The sequence below is a fragment of the Ammodytes marinus genome (assembly GCF_949987685.1).
Source record: "Ammodytes marinus genome assembly, chromosome: 15".
In the NCBI taxonomy this organism is placed as follows: domain Eukaryota; kingdom Metazoa; phylum Chordata; class Actinopteri; order Uranoscopiformes; family Ammodytidae; genus Ammodytes; species Ammodytes marinus.
The window spans coordinates 27,728,305-27,738,804 of NC_137219.1; positions in this window are offsets into that span (position 1 = coordinate 27,728,305).

Here is a 10,500-nt window from a genome sequence, read left to right on the forward strand (position 1 = left end):
CTCACTGGCAGCAAAGACTGAGACTCAGGAAGAGTTTCTACCCCCAAGCTGTCAGGTATGTAAATGGCACTGATTAAAGCACTTTGAGCAACTGCACTTATATATATTTATAGATATTTATATAAGTAACCCCCCCCCCCCCGCCGCTCTTTAGACTATGTGCAATAACCCTCTGACATATTGAATGTATTTACTGTTTTGTTATGTTTGTTATGCGTATATTTAGCATGGAGCCAACTGTGAACATTTCACTGCAATGTATTGTGTATGTGACAAATAAAATCTGAATCTGAATCTGTACCTTGTTTTTTATTATTATTATTTTTTGTTATTCATATGCATTTAATTGTACATCAGGAGGGGGGGGAGAGATATTGATATATGTCAATGTTGATTTTGTAAATATTTTTATAATGTAAAAACTAATAAAAAGAAGTTTAAAAAACAAATGAAGGCGGTACGAAAGTCGACTCTATAATTGGGTAGCAACTGAAATCACAAGGCACATGACTAACAGAAAGAAAAATGGGATCAATAAAGCAGTAAATCTCGCATGAATCAGAATCCAAAGATGAACCCTGCGTTCCAAATCACATACTTTTTCTTTTTACTACACTACATACTAAAGTACAGAAGAGTTTTAGGGCCACGGGAGAAAACAAAAATCAGATAAGGAAGTTTTTTTTCATTATGTTGAGAAATGTCAAGAATAAAGACGAATATTGCAAAATGCTATTGGAGTTGGTGTGACATTTATGTATTTTAAGCATACTACAATTGACGTGCATGTATTGGGACATCCTAAATCTTTTTCTGGCATACTAAATAGTAGGGAGGTAGGGGATTGGATCGCTGGGATTATTTTAAAGCAGGTTAGCAGTGTGTGTGTAGGCCCCGGAACAGGACAGTATAGTTCTGGCAGATCTGGCACATTTTGCAACCGAGAGGCACCTTTCTGGTCCTCATTGTAAGCGGCTGGATTCAGAGCAGCCCACATTCTCAATGTCAAGATGTTAAAAATAGCTAGAAGTGATTTGTACAGCAGCTCCCTCCAGCAGCTAAGATCAGCTCAGCAGGGGGACGTGACAGTCCCAGGGATGGAAGTGTTGCTATCCTGATAGGGTTGGAATGACAAAGAAAAGACACGCTAGCTGCTAGCCTCCTGAAGGCACAGACACACACACCTCTGAGGACGGTTATTTGTTCATACAGAAAGATGAAATATGTTTGCATTCAATTAAAAGGTGTTTTATTGACAGTGCTATCATCTTTATTATATAGATATAATAATAAAGTATTACATTGTAGCAGCAGAACCAAATAATGAATCTTTTATTATTCCACAGATTGTTCTCCCTTGTCAAAACCCAGAGTCCATATTATTCACTGTATAACAGTAATAGATGCAGGTGTGTTATGCTCGTATTGGCTCATGTGGGATCATATTACACTTTCAGAAATGTGCAGTGTATTGTGGGTCAGAATCACCAAAAAAGCATGACGATTACCACAATAGCAATCCAGACCTGATGTTGTAGGGCATCCGGGTTATTTTTTTAAACATGCTGCTCTGACCACATGTATTTCTACCATATTAATTAGCAGGGAAAAGGTAAGGGTATTGGAACGCAGCCTATATGTTTCTCCCTAGCTCTATTTAAAAAAAAATGTTACACAACTATGTCTTTCATCATATTGTATTTATAGCTAACATTTGAATAGTGTAGGAGTAGTGAAGCTTATCTTTATAAAAAGGTCTAACAAAGCAGGAGGTGGCAAATCCATTACATTCAGCAAAGCCTTGTATTTTTCTGCTTCTCCTTTAAATGTCAGATGAAGCTGCTGATGTCTGCAATGTAACATCATAACAGAGGGTGGTGGGTTCAAATTCAGTCCAAGCTATCATCTAGGAGCTGTTAGTGTGTGTGAGTGTGTGTGTGTATTACTAATGTTGTGGGACATTGTTCCGTTTAGCCAGTGATTGTGTTGGGACGTACCTTCCTTGTGGGGACAACATGGAAGTCCCCATAACGTAACAATGACATTTTAGGGTTAAAACATGATTTAAAGTAAGGGTAGGCTTTTAGGTTAACATTAGAGTTAGGTAAGTAGTGGTTATGGTAAGAGTAAGTCTCCGGAAAATGAATGCAAGTCTATGTAATGTCCTCACAACATCAGTAATACATAACCTGTGTGTGTGTGTGTGTGTGTGTGTGTATGTGTGTGTGCCTGTGTGTGTGTGCGTGTGTGTATATTGTGTGTGTGTGTGCGTGTGTGTATATTGTGTGTGTGTGCGTGTGTGTATATTGTGTGTGTGTGTGTGTGTGTGTGTGTGTGTGTGTGTGTGTGTGTATAAAACCAAATTACCACAGAGCATGTCAAACAGTTGCTGGAGGAGACAACTGGGATCTATAAAAACCACTGCATCACTATGGAAACTGCAGCCTCATATTCACGTAAACCCATTCCTTCACTTGAAGCCCAGCTCCAGTGGACATGACTGCTGGCATCAATAACCTGCTGTACTGTAGCTGCTGATGATGGCAAGTGCCTTTGGGGAAAAAAAAATTTCACCTAATTTGTTCCTCAGTTTACCCACATACATAGAGCATGGAATTAGAAAAAGTTAATACTTGACTGTAAACAGTGGTGGCCAAAATGATGAGAACACTTGGCATTTCAGTTGTTTTTGTTGAATTGGACATTAAAATAGCCATAAAGCGAATGAAATATCAACAAAGTCATCATTATGCTCAATAAAGCATGGAATAGAGCTATGATAAAGCGACTTAGGTCATTTTCCCTGACACAAGCACTGTAAAGTACACTTTACAGGGTTCGACATAACGTATAGCCCGATGGCCCGGGGCCAGTAAAATCATATGCAGGGCAAGTTGATTGGCCAGTCACTGTCCCGCCCGGGCCAGTGACTGGCCAATCACAGTTCAGTATCTTTTTGTAGACTACATCATGGTTCATTGAAATGCGCGTTCAGAGTCGTAATGAAAGCAGTGTTTATTTAAGACTCAATATAATAAACCTAATATAAAATATATGTTTTAATGAAAGGCCAGTGGACAACCGATGCGTGGGCGTTTTGACAGGCGGAGCAACAAGCGGGCGCACTCTCGCTCCGTTGGCAGAGCTGCCTACCGTCCGCCTGCGAGTCGACAAATCAATCGACTTACTCTGCCCCCTTTCTTTCTTCCCACAGCAGAGGTTGAGGTGCAGAAAATGATAACTGCGCTTTTCCTTTATCTGCCGCCGTAATGTTACAGTATTTGCATCCAAGCCCCAATGGTAATACAAATGAGAGGCGTTATTTAAACGCTGTGAATGCGTCTCCGGTGATTGTGTCGGTTGTAGACAGAAACGAACGGAGGGACTCCGCTCACTGTACAGTTCCTATAGTCGCGCAGTTTGGCACTGTGTTTTCAGGCTCGAGACATTCAATCAGATCGCGGAAGTCTTTCCCATTGAAATCGCTAACGGGGAGAATATCCCCGGTTATTATTTTAGCCACAAACCACAGTTCATCTGCGCGGCGGCTCACTCGCTGGCGAGATCACACGGTGAAACGCTGCTGTGATCGGACGAAGGCATTGTGTGTTTCTAAGGTGATTTAACGTCATAGTCTTAGACGAGCGTTTAACTTATGCTGCATATTTTGCACTGCATTGTTTTTTATCAATAGTTTGAAAAAATGGTCCCACACCGGACTCTTATGTGAAGCTGACACTTCATGGAGAAGTGACACTGCTGCAGCGCGCTCACGACCAGACGTGAACTCACATACACGGTGAAATCTCCCATTAAAAAAACGGCATAACCCACTGATTTTCGGATTTCTATTCTATTTTTAAAGTCAACTTCAGCGCAAGTGGAAAACCGGTCATTCGGTCGACACATTCACATCCCTAATGCATATATAGAAAGTAATAAAAACAGCCTACCACACAACAAAAAATGATCAGACCTTCATCTCTTATTTTTTTTTTTATGTTTGAACATGACTTCTGCAGGTGAACTATTCATTAAACTGCCCAAATTCAAGAATAAAAACAACCATCAAACTACTGGACTTTAAAATGCTGGCCCACTCTTTCAACATACTTTCAGTTGTAGGCTTCTAATTCAATATGTTTGCCTGGTTTTATATTATGTGTATGAGCAATATCAACATTTCATATAATTAACTAAAAGAAAAATAACCAAATCTAAAGGGAATATCTATAGCCTACTGTTACAGTATAGATATTCCCTTTAGATCTGGTTATCTTTCTTTATTTTTCTAATACGGGTATTATAATTATTGACACTAAATTATGAAGAAAAAAAAAGTGTGTGCAGGGCCAGTGAAAATATACAAGGGGCCAGTAAAACTCGGATCCACTGGCCCGGCGGGCCAGTAGGAAAAAAAAGTTATGTTGAACCCTGACTTTAGATCACCATGATGCCACCAATTCACACCAGAACCGAAAGGAGAGATGTAGAAAAAAATAAACTTTCTGACACAAAAGTGAAGCATCTCAAAATTCTCAGTCTCATATTGAAGGTGAAGTTAGCGATTTATTTATATTAATATAAGTGTTAAATTGCTCTTTATTCATCCAGTGATCACTTACATAGTGTGCGCGTTTCATAAAGCCGATCTCTCAGTCACTCGCTCTGCATGTAATCGGCAAATTAACTTTTCGGGGATCCCACTACTGATAACCTATCAGAAGAGAGAACACTACAAACCGGCACCCGTCTCACTGCCAGTGCACGTGCAGAGCGACAGATGGGTGAATGTGTATGCGCCTTCAATGGCGGAGCAGGTAAAAATCCTTCCCAATGTCTGTTTTGATGGTTTTTATCATGTTTGATCACACTTATGGATCTGAGATGATGCTAGATAACTCGCTGTTTGAAGACCGGAGTGCATTAATGTGGTGACGTAGGGACGAGTGAGGGGACTGCTAACTGCAGTCACTGACAGGAAGTTAGCTAAACTGACCATTTTGCTTACTGAACCTTTAGTGAAATAGAAAAAATATTTGGTATGGATTTAGAAATGGATCCAATGTGTTTGATTTTAGGACTATCAAGTAAAAGTATACCTACTAAATCTGGCAAAAGGTTATACAACATTCTAACTTTTGCTGCTAGGAAAAATATATTGTTACAGTGGATTAATGATAAGAGCCCCTCTGTTAATGGTTGGTTGAAGGTTTTACTGGAGTTGATTCCTCTTGAATATCTCACAAATATTATACATCACAAAGTGGACCAGTTCTACAACATCTGGCAGCGCTGTTTGAACTATCTTGGACCGGACTACTCTTTGATTATTGTACAAGGAGTCTCCTAAACCTGGATTCCTGTGAACTGTGACTTGATGATGATGGTGCCCCGAAATGTGAACTGTTTCCTGTGGCCTCAACTTAATCTCTGTTGGCGTGAGCTTTACTTTGTATTCTTTTATTTGTTTGTAAGTATTGTGTGTATATTCGTGTTGTTTCATGTATTTTTCTTGTTGAAAATAAGAAAAAACTAAAAATATATTGTTAAATAAAATCTCAGTCTTAAGGACCGACTAAAGACCTCAAGAGAAATGTGTGAGGAGATCAACACCACAATGACTCATGGTGCAACAGTGTCTTCAAGAACTGTGCCGGAGACTGGGAGAAGAAGGACTTGTAGAACAGCAGCAAATTAAACCATTATTGAAAGAGTAAAATAGAGTGAAATGCCTGAAATGAACACACAAAATGGACAAAGGAAGATTGATGAGTCCAAGTTTGAACATTTTGGCAAAGTTGAAGAGTGTATGTGTGACGGAGGGAGGGGCAGAGATATAAAAATGTGTGTCTCTTGCCAACAGTTAAACATGGAGGGGTAGTATTATGGTGTAGGGTGCCATCAGTCTTGGGGACAGGTGACTTAGTGAAAGTAGATGGCATCATGGATAAGAAAGTCTACCACAACATTCTGGTGAGGCACAGAGTACCATCTGTGAGTTGTCTGAATGGTCCCAGATGTATTTTCAAGAGGACAATGACCCTTAACATTCTTTAACTACATCTATAACTATTGCTGGTACTACCTGGGACAGAATGAACATTGACAATGATGGACTGGCCCCCTCAAAGTCCATACCTCAACCCCATCGAGCTAATTTGAGGGGAGTTGGAAACTAAACTGCACAGATCTATTGAACACTTAAAGGAAAGCCTTTGTCTTGATTAGTAGAAGGCATGGGATAGCATTAGTGTTGAAGTTCTCAGGAAATATGCCAGAGAGATGTGCTGCTGTGATTGCTGCAAGAGGTGGACATACCAAATATTAAAGTTAAAAGTGGATAAAACACAAGGTGAGATCATATCCCCTCAGATGACTCACTTCATTTGATATGAGTTGTGCTCAGAACAACCATCTGCATATTTCATGAACATTATGAAATGAAATGTTTTAGAGGCAAAGAAAAAGGTAAATGTTTCAGATTTATCAGGTGTTCTAATAATTTTGGCCACCACTGTATGTATGTCAATATACAGATGCTAAGTTGGCAAGTAATTAAAATAAACATTAAAGCCAAATGTTACATATGAAATACATACTGAAAGGAAACCAGGACGGCCCGCACATATTTGATTTAAAATGACAAAGTGTTCAAATATAAAGCGCAACAAGAGCACAGTAGTGTTAAGTGATGTTGTAAAGTTTATCTTTTGACCTGGGGCCTGTTTCAGGTAGCTGGTTTTGAGGCAACTCAGAGTTTGTTCGCTCTGAGTGGGTGGAAACTCTGGGTTTTCCGTTTCAGGTAGCAGGTTCAGCGCAACCAAGAGTCAGTTACTGCGGCAACATACGCCATGGGTCTAACCTGCTCGGTAGGTGGTTAGACCTACCCTGAGTTTGTTTTCACTTTACGCTGCAGCTCCGACTGAAGAAAGAGTGTCACTGTCACACGCGTCCCTGTACAGTTTAAAGCAAAGTCACTCCAAAGAAATCTCCATCGGGATGTTTTTATCATTTCCTGATGATTTTACGTTTGACCGATCATTTATCTGATCAGTAGCCTTGTTCTCAGCCCTCGGTCCGTTCATATAGGCGGCCACCTTACACATCGTGACATGCTCTACATTCAGATTAATAAACCTATTTGTATTGTATGTTTTTTAACGTCTGTGCCACTGAACAGATTTATGTCAGGTGGATTCATGTAACGCTGCGGCTGCACGCGATCGTTACTTGTGCGATCCTAAAGTCACAGACGAGCCTCGTTAAATAGCCTAATATGAATATAACAATGATATAATCATTTAAACTGTGATCACTTGAGGAAAATGGATCTGGTAATAAATCAATCAGGCTCTTCAATGGAAACTGTCACCTAATGTGTCTGATGTTAATGTCTTTCACTCCCCATTTAAAAGAAGCAACAGTCTGTTCTGTTTACTGCACAGTAGGCTATTAGGCTATAGCTTGCCAACATATTATACAGTGAATATTTTTTCATTTTTTTTCATTTAACTTTTATTTATCCTCGAGAGACCAATTGAGGGGTGACCCTCATTTTCAATGACGTCGAGTTCAAACAAATTCAAAGGAAAAACAACAATACATTAACAATATTCAACGCAAATACATCAAATACACAACAACAGGTGAAGAGAAAAACAATTGAAACATTTACACAGTGGTGAAATTAAGTGGTAGCAATTAAAATTAAATGGGTGAGAGTACAATATAGCCTAATTAAAACAGTTACAGGTAGAGTTTGGCAGATTTAAAATAGTTTGTTTAAATTGGTTAAAGGATATGAAGTTATTTAGTTTAATTTGTTGCTGTAAGTTGTTCCAGGAGTCAGGGGCACTGAAGCTAAAAGCTGTCTTTCCTAGCTCAGACCGGGCTTGTGGGACATAAAGCATAAGCATGTCAGTGGAGCGGGTCTGATAAAGCCCATCTGAGATTTGCAGCAATTCAGTTAAATAACGAGGAAGCTTCCCGGTCAAGGCTTTGTAAATTAAAATATGCCAATGTGCGTCACGTCTCTCTTTAAGGGAGGACCACCCAACCTTTTCATATAAAAGACAATGGTGTGTGTCATAAGCATCTCCTGTGATGAACCTTAAAGCAGAGTGAAAAACAGAGTCCAGGAGTTTAAGACATGAATGTGATGCATGCCGGTAAACCACATCACCGTAATCAAGGACAGACATGAAAACTGCTTCAATAATCCTTTTCCTACTAAATAAAGGGAAGGTGGTTTTGTTCCTATAAAAATAGCCAATCTTTTGTCGTAGTCGACGAACAAGATTTTTTATATGAAAATTAAAAGTGAGTTTATCATCTAACCAGATGCCAAGATATTTGTACTCTGTGACTCTTTCAATTAAAAATCCATTATTTGTAAAAATGTTAAAATCATTCAAATTTGTAGTTCTTGCTCTGGAGAAACACATATATTTGGTTTTGTCTGTATTTAGAACCAGCCTGAGGTCCACTAGACAGTCCTGCAGGGTGTTAAAAGAGCTTTGTAGGTTCTGAATAGATTGGTGCACCGAATCGGAAATGCAATACAGTACTGTGTCGTCAGCGTAAAGATGGGCATGACAGTTTTTTAGCGATGAAACAATGTTATTTATATAAATTGTGAAAAGAACTGGACCTAAAATTGAGCCTTGTGGGACACCATTTGTAACAGTTAAAAACTCAGATTGGTATCTTCCGAGTTTAACTGACTGCTGTCTATCAGAGAGATAATCCCTAAACCAGCTACATGCAGAATGATCAAAGCCAATGTCATGCAGCCTCTGTAAAAGCAAATGGTGGTCAACAGTATCAAAGGCCTTTGAAAGATCAATAAAAAGTGCTGCACAGTGCTTTTTCTTGTCTAATGCTGTAACAATGTTGTCTACAACCAAAGTCACAGCAGAGACAGTACTGTGGCCTGCCCTAAAACCAGATTGGAATGGGCTCAAAATGGAAGCACTAGTTAGAAATGTTTTTAACTGATTATTAATAAGTGATTCTAGAATTTTTGCCAGGCATGGGAGTTTGGAAATTGGCCTGTAGTTATTAAGATTATTTTTGTCACCACCTTTATGTAAAGGAATTACGTGAGCTTTTTTCCAAATTTTAGGAACTATTCCAGAGGAGATGGAAAGATTAAAAATATGGGTTATTTGTTTTGATATTATATGTGTCGAAAGCTTGATTGAAAACGGGTCCAAATTGTCCTCTCCCATGTACTTCTTGGGGTTGATGGCGAGGAGCGCATCTACAACAACACTTGTGGGAAGAAGATCAAGGCTGAAAATAGGAGTTTGAGAGACAGGCGGTACGTTACTACTGGTTGTAGAAGGTGTACAACCTCCATTTTGAAATATAATATAATATATAATATATATTATATAATATAATATAATATAAAACACTGTCAGCAATGCTGTGCTGCGCCAGCTTTATTACTTTACAGCTGATATGAGTAACTTTTTAAAATAGACAATGGCTTCTCATACGGAAGCGAAATGATTATCTTGACAAAAAATGTTTACTCTGTTTTTTTTTTCTGAATTGCGGAGGAGATTAGATCATAGTTATGAGACAATATCCCGTTAATTCTTCTCCATAGGCTACCATAAGCTCATTCGTTAATATTTCTAACTCAGTGGGAAGAGCGGAGATTTATTTTTTTCTTTTTTGAGAAGTGGAGAAGTGGGAGGATCAAGCATTTGTTTCTTCTGTTTCCATGGTGAAGCATGTTATCAGCGATCCATTGACGATGACTTTTACGCACACGCTCCACCCAGAGTGAACACGCTCAGAGTTGATAAACCCAACGCTGATCCACTGTTCTGAAACCGAAAACCCAGAGTTACTCATCAACCCTGCGCTCTGAGTTGGTCAACTCAGAGCGCAGGATTAAACTCAGAGTATGTAAAACCAGCTACCTGAAACAGGCCCCTGCTCCCCTTGACTACCAGTGTTTGAGCTAAGATAAGCAGATGCTGCCATGTGAACACAATAGTACCTGCTGTGTTCCCCGTTCTTCAGGCATGAAAAAAATGTTACTCACAGCCTAGGCTCTGTAAACAGGCATGTTGCTAGCTATAGTGGTCGCTTTGTTTACATAGCAGTTAACAGAGCCTGTGTAGAACACTTGACTTTTTTTCAGCACGCATACAGACAGGTAGCGTATTGCGAGGAGATATTCAATGTTTTTGACAAAAAGTAATTTTTCCGAAACATTGATAACTTTCAAGGTGTTTTGTGTTTTGTTGTTGCTGCCTGGAGGGCCAAACCTGAACCCTAACGTTAACCTGCGCTGCCTTGAAGGCTCCGTTGGGGGCACAAATCACCATCGAGCAACTTAAACTCCAAGAAAACTTTAGATGTATATTTCATTGATCAGTAAACTTTAAAACATCAAATCAAAGTGAAAAAGGGTTGTAAGGAATGATGTGTGTCTATCTCAGAGTGTATATTGGCTTGTGACCTGCAGACTGACCCATG